General features: G+C 36.7%; 1 protein-coding gene across 2 annotated transcripts in view; it reads right to left on the bottom strand.

Moving 5' to 3' along the window:
- Positions 1-12,842, bottom strand: part of METTL15 (methyltransferase 15, mitochondrial 12S rRNA N4-cytidine) — an 84,598-nt gene that overhangs the window by 34,500 nt on the left and 37,256 nt on the right. The window contains exons 3-4 of one of the 2 annotated variants that reach the window (XR_009274848.1): positions 6,571-6,642; positions 5,649-5,869 (exon numbers count right to left, since the gene is read on the bottom strand). The exons of the other annotated variant lie outside the window; for it this stretch is intronic. The gene's annotated coding sequence lies outside the window, so the exon portion shown is untranslated. Of the gene's footprint in view, positions 1-5,648; positions 5,870-6,570; positions 6,643-12,842 lie in introns of those variants that run through there. 2 annotated transcript variants of the gene reach the window in all.

Here is a 12,842-nt window from a genome sequence, read left to right as displayed (position 1 = left end):
AGTCATAAAAATTTAACCGTGTTTCTGAAAACACGAGTGCCAAAGGGTAATGCATCTCTAATGGTTGCCAGTGGAATAAATAGCAGTTCTGACGTCAGAACTTTGTTACACTCCAATAACTGGCTCATTTGGGGTTTCAGGTACAGCAAGTTACATGTCAGTTTTAAATAAAGTTGTAAAAATAGAACGCACAGTGAACCATATTGCCACTATGCCGTCTGAAACTACATGATTTATGTCTAATGAAATATTAACAAAGGTGACAGAGGTTATAAAAATAGTATTTTCTGTCTCATAATATCCTATTACTTAGATTTGAGAGGGCAAAATGAGGCAGATACAATTTTTCTTTTGTTTTTCAAAACATATGGCCGAAACCAGAGTAAGCAATTTTGAGTGAAAGTGACATTTAAAAAGTATTTATAGTACCTTTACCCAGAAGACAGCATAGTAAAACCCAAGTTCCAAAAATCTGCATCTCTGAGTCCTGCTTGAATAAACACATTAGGCAGCAAAGAAGCTTTGTCTTTTCATTCTTTCTGCAGTGCAGCAATTAAACAAATTACCCTTTCATTGTGTACAAGATGACACCTTGGGCTGTGCCTGTACAAATAAGAGTTTAATGGTTCAGGGATTCAGCCACCCAGCTGATGGACAAAGCTGTGGTGCATGGATGGAGCTGAATATTTCAGTTTAGGAACTTGAACACACAGTGCTTAACACTTGGAATTAGGGGCGTGCTGGAGCTGGCAGTGCTGGGTTAACAGTGGCACTTAGAGGTCTTTTCCAACCTAAGTAATCCTATAATCCTTTACACAAAAAACAAGAAAAGTTTTAGATGTGCCAACATGGCTGCACTCACAGGGAAGGAAAGGACAATACTCTTAGGGTAACACAGAAAGCCAGAAAAGTTTGAAGAAATCACATTAACTCCAGAGCAGTGTAGTAATAGATAAAATTGTCATTTTTGACCTGTAGGCTCTCCAATGTTCAGCTCAAAGATATTGAGACATTTGTACCACTCCATACAGCCTCCAGAGCAAAGGGAATTCAAGGAGCCCCCAGCACTGCAGATCAGAGATCACACACATGAAATCCCATCCTCGTAAAACACAAGAACCAGAACATCCAAAAAGTTGTAAAAGGCTGCTGAAACACTCACAAGTTACCTACACTGACCTAATCTTTGGGCAGGAAAGATTTAGTAATTATAGGAGCCTGTAAAAGAATGGGAGTAAAGTGTGGCACCAACTGAAACAATCTGCATTTGTAATCAAATTATGTAAGTAGCAGAGTAGGAAATCTAAGATAAAAATTTTGGAGTGAGAAAGGAAATTTTGCCACAAGTCTTCTTCAAAAAAACCAAGATTTGCCTTCATATAATTGAATGCAGTCAGGTAACCTGGAGGGGAGTGTGGCAAAAAAAAAAAAAATTTAAAAAATCCCCTTGTTTCACATACAACAAAACTTGGTCTCTTTCAAAGGCACTAGCTATCATTACATAAAGGTTTACTAAATATTTGCTCTGATTTGAAAGGATCACAAGGTTTAAGAGAGAAAGAGACCAGAAGAAACGCTACCCTTTAGTCAGAAACCTTCAATAGGTCATAGAAACACATGTGCTCTTCTAGTCCTGAAATATTTGAAATATTAAATGCCTTCCTGCTGTAATGGCAATCTTCAGAGTGACTTAGAATTTAGAGAAAAAAAGGAAACAAAAATTACACAATACTAACATCCATTTGAGTGGATGTTCTTGAGCAAAAGCAATGCAGTAACATTTGATAAATTGAATAATTTTTGCATTAAATATAAAGAGGAAGGTTTAGGTTTTACATGAAATTACCAACAAAATATCTTTATTTGAATTGGTTCTTTGTATTCCTTACAAGAAAGCAATTTTTTATAGTATGAAGTGCAACCAGTAATACTTATTTTTGCTTCTACAATTTATTTTCTTTGTTCATCAGCATCAACTGCACCTCAGGCTCCTGCTGCTTATTATCCTGGTCAACTTTAAGCCCTTAGGTGACTTGTTAGCAAACGATTTGGAAATAGAAGGTGACACAAAGGCCATGTAAATCCTTATTAATTATTAACTCAAACTCCAAACCACCTGCAGTACCTCCTAAAGTTGATTATGGGGCAGAAAGACATCAGAAAGCCAAAATAAAAAGAACATTCTGGTTCTAGTTAAAGGGTGCACAGTTCTTTTTCATACAAACTCTTATTGAAATTGTCATTCAATCAAGATTAAAATATTCCAAGACGAAAACGCATTGGATATGTGTATTAAAATTGTAACAAGCTGTGACTGGATTGAGCATTGCAGATGAACTGTGTTGACTTAGGGTATGAGTTAAACCAGTAAATGATAATTCCCTTTTCTATTTAAATCATTTAACTCTAGAATAAAGTCAAATACAAGTATGGAATCCCTCTTAGCTCAGGTGAGAGCAGAGCCCAAGACCATGTGCTGCTTTCAGAGAGGGGCTCCACCTCCCCATGCAGAAATGCTTGCTAAGAAACCCTGAACCACAACTCTTTTTTCCCAGACCTTATCACAGACAATATAGAAACAAAGTTCTAAGATGCCATTCATTCCCTGCTTGACTTTTACACAGGAACCTTCCAAAAATCCTTCCAGTGATTCAAAGGAAAAAAAAGTCTTATTTAAACATGGTAATGTTCTTTGAAAAAATTACTTTGAACCTATCATCAAGTTGCTTATTATTTACAGTACAGGTTTTGCTTTTCATTGGTTTGTCTTTGTTTTTTTCTTTAGAAGGCATAATCAAACAGCTTCAAGTCAGCTATAATTATTAGAGGGTTTGCCATCATTTATATTCACAACACAAACAATATTTTTAAAAGAAATAGAAGCTAAGTCCAACTTCATCTCTGACAAGGATAATGCTCTCTGATGATTTTAAACAAAGCTGTCAGTGACACAACTGACTGAAATTCATCTAAAGAGATCATTTTTGAAATTCATCTTAAGAGATCATGTGTTATGCAAGTTACGTTTCTCCTCTGCATCATCTTTCAAAGACAAATAAATGACAAGTTCTATTTCTCAAAAGCACTTGAAACTTTATACTACTAAGAGTATCAGAAACTATATTCATATTATAACTTAAAAATGGAATTGAACACTTCATGAAATGAATCAGTAAGAAAGTGCTAAGCCAGGTTGACACAGGACAAGAGGGACCACTTGTAGTAAACTACACAACACCAAAAATAAGGAGTTGGTAAAAACCTTCTGGTTTTAGAAACAAGTATTCCACAAAAATTTGACACCTCAGGTGTCAGAGCTCCTGACACAGCCTCAAACAGATTTTGGAGGAATAACAGTGAAGGGTGCATCAACAGATTCTTTTTTATGGAAGCAATACAAGAATCTAATAATACTTTTGACCATTGATCCTAGATACAGTGACACCCTGCAATCCAAGTCTTGAGGCAAAACTGCAGAACTGGTGATGGTAGCAGAGGAGACAACAAACTAGAAACCACAGGATCCAGAATGTGAAAAATGCATATTTTATGATTGGCTTTTCGCAAATATTAAAATGAATGTTATATGTGTTGTGTTAGAAAGTTATGACGCATTAATTCCCTTAAGTAGTGTGTTAAATATGGTTTTAGCTTATAACATAATGTTAAAATAGAAACTATGCTATGTAAGATACTTTTTTAAAGGAAGGACTTAAAGGAAAGCAAGATAGCAGCCACGGGACACCTCTCACTCTTTCAGAGAAGAGAATTTATTGCTCCATTATCAGAAGAAATTAACTTCTTCCTGCCTTGCTCAGCCATGAAGAGCTGTCAGGATTCAGAGGAAGAAGCTGGCACTGACCAGATGGAATCCTGTGTTTGAATGGAATTTATGCATCATGTATGAGGTGGATGAATGTGCAACAGGCTGTTTTTTTTAAAGGTTAATCCTTTGTTAATGGGTGCCCTTTTTCAGACTCATGCTGCCCAGAAAAAGGTACCCAGATCATCTGTAACTCTTTGTTTCTATTGTCTCATATTGTCCTTATCCAAATTGTCCAAATTATTATTACTCTAATTGTATCACTATTTTTATAACCATTTTATTACTATTAAACTTTTAAAATTTTAAAAACAAGTTTAGCGCACAGGAGACCTCAGCCTTTTGAGGGAATAGGTAAACAGGAGGCCCTTCCTGGCATGAGAAGGAACTCAGGACAACAGGTCAAAGCCCAGGAACAATTCCTGCCATGTGCAAGGGAATCCATATGAATCCACACCCATATGAAAACAAAAAGATGCCAGCTTGGTTGAACAGGGAAATGCTGACTCTGTCAAAGAGAACAGGGCCAAGAGGAAGAAGCAGGGCAAAATACTTTCAGAGAAATCCTGAGCTGGACTTAAGAATACTTTGAAGATTGGATTTAAGAATGGGTTTAAGAATCTGTCTGAAGCAGAAACTGCAAATGGACATACCGTGAAGATCTCGAAGAATGGCCCAGACGACCCAGTAATTAACTTCACTAAAAAGGCTGAGGCAATTAAAGCTTTGGCCGAGTATTTCCTGGCAAAATGTGCCCACTGTCCTTGCCCAGGAGGGAAATGTGCAGCAGCACAGCACAGGAGCGCCAGCGAGCGTCACACAGAGCAGCTGGGCACGGACACCAGGCCAGAGCGTGTCAGGAGAGCCGGCTCGTGTCACAGCTCCGCCAGCTTCTGGGCAAATCCCTGTAACTCTGACAAAGCCACTGCCATCCTAACTCCAGAAGAGCATCAAGAAGGATTTTCCAGAGAATCACAGGCCGGCAGAGCTGCCTTCATCATTACACACTGCATGAAGTCTGCATGAAAACTGTTACCCAGAACTCGAAGAGCAAGATGAGAACAGGCAATATCGGAATAAATGAGGTTTATCCAGGAGTGTTTTACCTTAAATAAATCTAACAGGCAATATAGAAATAAATGAGGTTGATCCAGGAGTGTTTTACCTTAAATAAATCTAAGACAAAGTACCTGCCTCTGTAGGTAGCAGATAAACAGTAGATTTAATTCCATTTTAATACATTTCCTCTGTTACCTTGGTAGGCAATGTTAGACCCACAAAATATGGGCAAAAATCTGGATTCAAGGACTGTTGGTGCATTGGATCAAGGTGTGACTTGGGCCTCAAAGTCTGGCAGGAGGAGAGAGTTTCCTTCCAGAGACAAAAACCTGCCTGAACGATCCAGTTTTGAGTTGACAACTCAAAAGCAAGATTCAGTAATTATAGGGTTTACACTGCCTCTCTGAATGTAGAATTAATGCATAAACATTTTTATGTACCATAATTTTATTACATATTTATCTATTTCTATGAAATGTGCAACACCAAATCATTGAGAAGCTTCCAGATTGGCACCCAAGTATGGACATTTCTTCCTATAGTAATGGAGATAGGGGAAAACAAGACATTTTTAGTTCTGCACACTTCTATTTTTCAATATCTTATTAATTATTTTAATATCTTATTAATTATGATAATTAAAAATGGAAAAATATTCCTTTGAAAGCAAGAAATTCCCCTGATTATACAATGAGATTCAGTTCTTGTTTTAAGCCATGAAGTCATTGCACAAAAGGAGTAGTGAATTTTAAGTTTTTAAAATTCAGTAACATTTTTTATTCACAGTTCTTGCTACGACAGATCTGAATTTATAATAAACTAGTATCTCAACTAAAGAGCTATGAAAAAAGACATCAAATTAACACCAAAAGCCTACAGAGATTTCCTTTTCAGTCCATTTTTTTAATCTGCAAAATATCCAAGGAAATACTACTCAAGATTTCCTCCAGACATAGTTTTGGTGCCCTGTCCATCAAGTACGTGACCCTGCAAGACAAAGAAACAGATGAGACCAAGAAAACCAATGTCTGCTGCTCTATTCTGCTAAATTCCCCCATTTTCTGTCACCAGAATAACTCAAGAGGTCTCATCCACTTTGTTCTACACAACAAATATTACAACCAGCTCAAAGCCTGGTTTTATGACAGGTCATATCATCTCCTCATTATTACCAGCCATTTTAGCTAATATCTAGTTAATCTATTTGAAAGTTTAGTCTTTTTTAATCTTATTTTTAATCTTATTTTTAATCTTATTTTTTAATCTTATTTTTAATCAATTTGAAAGATTTAAAAGTGTATTTCAAATATAAATTCTATTTGAAACCCAATGGGTTATTTTGAAGGCAAAAGAGAAAGCTATTTTGATTATGCATTTTATTTTGGGAAATCTAAATATTTTTCAAGGCATGGTATGCTTTCCAAACAGGCAGAAATAAGATGATTTAAACCACACAAGTCATACCATAACCACATATAACACAAAAATCCTACCTTAAGCATACTGTAAAAGTAAACATATTTGTGGGGTTCCCCCTCATTACCATGATAATTACCATGATAATAATTTCATTACCACACTAGCATTAACCTTTGTACTCAGCCTTTTCTTAGCTGCTAGTATTGACACATATGCCAGATTAACCTGAAGGACATAAACTCCTGCATAAGAAAATTTCACTTACATACCCAGATTTTGTTAGCTTGAAGTAAGAAGTTGCCCTTTATACTCTCAGAGCAGTATCCAAGATGGCCAGCTCACTGTGAGTGAAATAAGATTTCTTGCAGCATGAAATTTAACAAAGTGACACCACTGATTATTCAAAATGTTCACACAACATTCAATATTCACACATTTTTGGTCCTGCTATTTGGAAAAGTAACAAACTACACATTCAATTCTGCCATGACACATAATTTTTACTTATCTATAGAAAATTAATTTTACGTATATAAATTTAGGACACCAAAATGTAATAGCATAATTTCCTGCATCACCAGATTTTGGCTTAAACACTACTGAATGCCAGAAGGTATTTAATTTTAATATTGTACTCACTGGGTGCTAACATCCACCTAAAAGCAGAATGCAGAAGGGGTGGAATCCACTCACACATCTCTCCAACCTCAGTCCAGGCTGTAGTGCAAGGAACCAAAACTTACCCTGATATACTCAGGTGAAGGAGATTTTAAATATTTAAATTGCAGTAGCCTCTAACATCTCGTACCACAGTGACACTGACAGAATAAACAGCACCAATAACACAGATTGTTTGTGCTGGTGAGATTTGACACCCCTGTTATTCCTTACAAATCTCTCTGTGTCAACACCACTCAGTCAATATTGGTCTCAAACATTTGCACCATTCAGTGGCGACAAGGCCACAGGAAGCTTCCATTCCAAATTGCTGATTTTGGAATTTTACACCGAAAATCTTTTGAATTTCACACGGAATTTCTTTTGAATTTCACATGGAATTTCCTTTGAATTTCACACAGAATTTCTTCTGAATTTCACACGGAAATTTCTTTCGAATTCTACATGGAAATTTCTTTCGAATTTCACACAGAATTTCCTTTGAATTTCACACGGAAATTTCTTTCGAATTCTACATGGAAATTTCTTTCGAATTTCACACAGAATTTCCTTTGAATTTCACACAGAATTTCGCTGGAATCCCTCTACCCAAATCTTTGCTTCTTGATCAAGCTAAGCTGATGTATTTTTCAGGCAGCCAAATACAAAGCAGCAATTAAGTGCCTGATTTTACTTTCAGCCCTTTCAATATTCTGTACAATACTTGGTGCAGCTGAGTCACGAAGACTAGAATCAAATTAAAATGCAAATTATGTTTATTATCATGACAAGGAAAAACCAGAATTATGTATTCAAAGTAATTCATTTTTATGGTCTGTGTCACCTATATGCATGATCCTGATGCTTCTAAGAATAACAGTATCTGAAGCCCAATGACTCAATCAGAAAAATAATCTGAATTTCTCTGTACGGTTTTATATTTCATAGTTAAGTGTGAAGCTCAGTTCTGATACAGAAATCTGTTTACAAATATTTTCATTTAGTTACTTCTTTTCCTTTTTATCAAGTAGAAGAAATAAGATTATGAATCAGAGACTATCAGCTTTTTTCTTGGGTTAATTTAGCCACTTAGTAAATCATATGTTTATCTTAAATACCAGCATGACTTGACCTTCTCTCAGTAAGTGACAAGCATCTTTTTGTCCACACATTTATATAATTTATATAATTTCCACCTTCACAGGAAACTGCTGCTGTCTTCCATCCCCAATGATTATCATCTATCTACTGATGAAACCAACTTTTGTCTGTATTGTTTGATACAAGGAGGAGTATTTTAAATCAGTTTATGTCGTCTTGATTTGTGCAGAGTGCTTTAATACCTCCCACTGTCAGTGTGAGCAAAAATAAGCTAAATATGCAGCCTGGTACAAAATTGCTAAGGAATATGAAAATAGTATTTCCTTATCTAGACAAAAAGATATGTAGATAACCAGCCACAAAAACCTCCTGATTGGAAATTATTGCCTTCCTCTCTGCCTTCCCATCAGAAAGAGTTTTGCTGTTATGAAAAACTGAATTTTAGAAAACATGAAAGCAGCACTGTGTCAGCGTCCTTTATGAAACAAGGATTATTTTCATAAAAATCAAACTGTAAATCCTTGTTACTGTAATGAAAATAAACCCAGAACTCAACTGTTCATCTGGAAAAAAAATGCTTCAGCTGTTTACACGATATTTCTAAATATTTTTGAAACATATGTTATAAAGTGTTAATAATTAGAATTTAAGTTCTAATAATTAGAATTTAAGAATTTTAGTAATGAGATAGTTACAAAAGCAGTATGAAAGTCCTTAAGTCATCCAAACACCTATATGAAACTTTATCATCAAAACCAAGGAGGAAAATTGGCTGAAAGAAAAAGCTGATGTCTCCTTTACAGATCAAAAAAATGCAAAGATTATTTCAGTATGGTAACTATTTACTTGATGGGTATTGAAAACACTTCTTCCTCTTAGAAAAAAAATCTACAAGCCAAATTAAGCCTCAGAGAACTGTTCTTAGAAATACTCCTAGTTTAAAAGCTGTTAGCAGTAAGCTCTAAAGATTTCCTGAGCACTTTCATACCACACTGATAGAGATGACTTAAAGAATGAGAATATCTTGAGTATGTCTGAAACTACCACTGGTTAAAGCAGCACTTGATATTGCAGTCCATCAAGCTGAGCTAACAGGTCTTTAAAAATAAATTAGGGATCTGGACATTTGTAGCAAAAAGGAACTCAAATTACTCACATTCAGCTCCATCTCCTTAACCAAGACACAGAAGGGTTTGCACTTGTTTGAAATTATTTCTGAGACTTTTACCCCTCTCTTGTGGCCACAGCTCTCTCCACAGAGAGCAGCAGGCACAACTTCCCAAGGACTTCTCCTGGAGAAGCACAGAGAGAAGAAAACAATTCCCATCTCTATTCAATGCTCCTGTTGTTTGGCACGTGTGGAAGGTGTTATGGAGATTGTTCACAAAGTGATTTGTCAACTGGATTCTGCTGAGGGTTGTTTGGATTCCTTGGCCAGTTGGGTCAAAGCTGTGTCCTGGCTGTCTCAGACAGTCATGGGTTTTTCTCTAGTATCTCTTTTAATATAGTATCTCTTTAATGTGTAATTTATTATAGTATTACTGTAATATAATATATTTTAATAAAGCAATTGTACATAATAGAATAATAAAAAATTATATATATAATATATATAGAATATTATATTATATTATATATTAATATATAATAGTATATATTAAAATGATTACAATATTATATAATATATAATATATGTATACATTATAAATCTATAGTTAATATATAATATCATATAAATATACAATATTATATATAATATATATACAATATTTTTATATATAAATATATAAAATAAAGTATAACATATTTTTATAAAGCCTTCTGGAGGGAAAGACAAAAAAACAGGTGGAAAAAGCTACCATTTTCATTGCCTTCTCCGGAAAAAATCCTGGGAGAGAGAATTATGTCTCTCTCTCTTCAGAGACTACGAATACCACATTCTCTATTACTTACACGATGGTTCTGTCATTCTGTAAGGGTTAGAACCCTAAATACTGAGAATTTTGAGCTTTCGGTGCTGAGAGGCACAAACTCAGAAGAGAACATGACGTTTAACCTAAAGCTACAAAGGAGGCTTCCAAAGTTGGTTAGTGGCACTAGGATTATGGGTTGTAGTTGGTTAGAAGTGGATAATGTCACAAAGTAAAAAACTTAAAGTTTAGGGCTTTAGAATGTAGTAATAAATATGAAGCAAAACAGATGTTTTAAAACAGAAACAAATTATTCTTCTTTACTTTCATCTTCCTTCTTCATAAGTTTAAATAATATTTTATAATTAAAAAAGTCTGCATTGCAGACTTCAAATAATCAATTAAGTTTAAAAAAAACTAAGTATAATTTCTTAAATAACTTAACTTTAAAAAACCTTGTAACAAAAAGAAATTCACTATTTTATATTTTACTAATGAAAAAACTGCAGAACTCACTGCTGTAGAACTGTAACACTAAGAAAAACAATAAACACCTAAATCTGTAAACAAACTATGATCTCATACTTTCAATCCTAAACCCAACTAAAATAAAAGAAGTAACCCAACAAATAAAAACCCCACATGTAAGGAGTTAGCATTTCAGAGTATTCCTAGAAAAACAAACTGTGATGGAAGAAAACCAACTCATCGTCATGAGTGTTTCTTTGTTTCCTGATCTCCACCTGTGCTATAAGAAGTGCAGCCTCTCCAGCCAGACAGGAATGGAGCTGCCTGACCTGTCCCTCCATTGTCTGAGGACATCTAAAGCTCTCCGGGATAATCCAGGTCCATGGGCAGATGGATCACACTGATGGGGCTGATGTGTGAGGCTGGACCAGACCACATCCTGAGCTCTCTCCCTGTGGGAATGGTTTTGGGATTGTGGCACAGTTTGGGAATGGCACTCCCCACTTGGGTGCTCCAAACCATCCACTGCTGGCTGATGCCTCAGGGTTCAGCTTTTATAATTTCACATTCTGTGCTGCTTCAGTGTGTGGCTCTGGGCTCCACATTCAGGGATGGTGAGCTCTGTGCACAGAGCAGGGAGACAAAACAATTCCTGCTCCAGCTGGGCACCAAGGACAAATGATGCCAATCTCAGCCCCAGAGCACAAACCCCGTGGGCTGCAGAGAGAAAAACAAGCAGGCTGGGAGTGCCTGGGCTAAAGCTGCAATGGGACAATGAACTGCAAGGTGCAAATGGAGCAGAACTGATCCCAGGGAGAGAGCCCGGCAGCGCTCGTGCATTTTGGGGCCATTTTGGGTCATCTTGGGTGCAGCCCTGGCTGGGCTCTGGTGCTGCCCAAGGTGGATCCATGGAGGAGATGCTTTGAATCAATCCCTGCTGTATTCTGTAGCTCTGTCCGGCCCCTGCAGCCTCCCCAAGGCATCACTGCCACCCCCTGTCCCTGCAGCAGGAGGAAAAGGAGAACTGGAGGCACAGCAGATGAAGATCACAGGCTGGGCTGAGAACAATTTACTGGAAGCAGCAAATTAAATAAGAAAATGAGCAGCACTGGCAGCAGTCCCAGTGTCAGGGTGCACAGGAGAGGTAAACAATTCACACACAGGCGTTTGTGACCATGTGGAACTCCACAGGCTCCCCAGCACCCACCCACACCTGGGGGAGACCCCTCCCCACCCTGCCCAGGATGTGGGGTGCTGGGGAATCACATCCAGGTCCTGGCCATGCCCCTCCTTTGGCAGCTGCCAAAGTTAACCCTGCTGGAACCAGGATATATTGCAAGAGAAACTAAACCAAAACTGATAAATGTCAGTTACCCACAAAACTAAACCTCGCTTGATGTAAAACCTATCTCTTCTAAGATTTTTCTACCAAAATAATATGATTAAGCAGCTTATTCAAAAGCACTGAGATCAAAATGACATTATGTTTTGGTACAGAAATGTGTTTGGCTTTCCTACTCAAATGTTTTGGGAAACAAAATAGAAGCCATTAAAGTAATATTTTAATGTTAATGGCATTTGAGGGTCTTTTAACTACCCTCAATTGACTTTTTCCACTTCATATTTAAGGTAGCTCACTTCTCTTTTTTGCCTGCATTTGGGAGACAGCCAGATGTTGACATACATGGAGAATTCTTTAGAAAGAAATAACCCTATAAATATTTAAGTTATAGTTATATGCAGTCAAGGCACCATTATAATGAATATGCCTTGATTGCAATTAGTTGTACTCCTTATACAACTACAGTTAAAAGCTAAATAAAAATAATACATAGTAAGAGAAGCACCAATGTATGATACTCAGCTGCGACTCATAAGCACATAAAAAAGCTTATCAAAATTAAAAAAACCCCTGTTTTTTCTAGAACTGGAAAAAAAAAATCTATTTTCCCCAGAGCATACAATGCCCAGCTGATCTATCACTTCTTCCCTGCAAACTTTGTATAATTCTGAAAGCAAAATCCACAAGCACGCCCACACCTCAAAATCACTTTACCTTAAAAAATGGCACTTAAATTTAATGATGAATTCTATACTATTTATCCATACTTTTGGGGCGCAATTTCTCATTCTGCTCAGAGAATTACAAAGCACACATTTTTTTCCCCTCTGCACGAGTTCCTCATACTTAAAAATTTTCCATGCTGTTGGTTAACGGCCAGATTTCAGCCACCTCTCCAGCCTCTTTCAGCCCTTTCAGTGGGCGTGAAAGGGTTTATTTGGAATATCTGGTGCTACTGCCTGAGTTTCACCTTCTTCTCCTGCATCCTCAGCAGCAATTCCCAAGTTGGTGGCTTCCCCAGAAAGCACGTCAAAGGATTCCCACCCACACACTGAATATCTAA

The sequence above is a fragment of the Ammospiza caudacuta genome, chromosome 6 (assembly GCF_027887145.1).
Source record: "Ammospiza caudacuta isolate bAmmCau1 chromosome 6, bAmmCau1.pri, whole genome shotgun sequence".
NCBI classification, from domain to species: domain Eukaryota; kingdom Metazoa; phylum Chordata; class Aves; order Passeriformes; family Passerellidae; genus Ammospiza; species Ammospiza caudacuta.
This window is presented reverse-complemented; position numbering and strand designations above follow the sequence as displayed.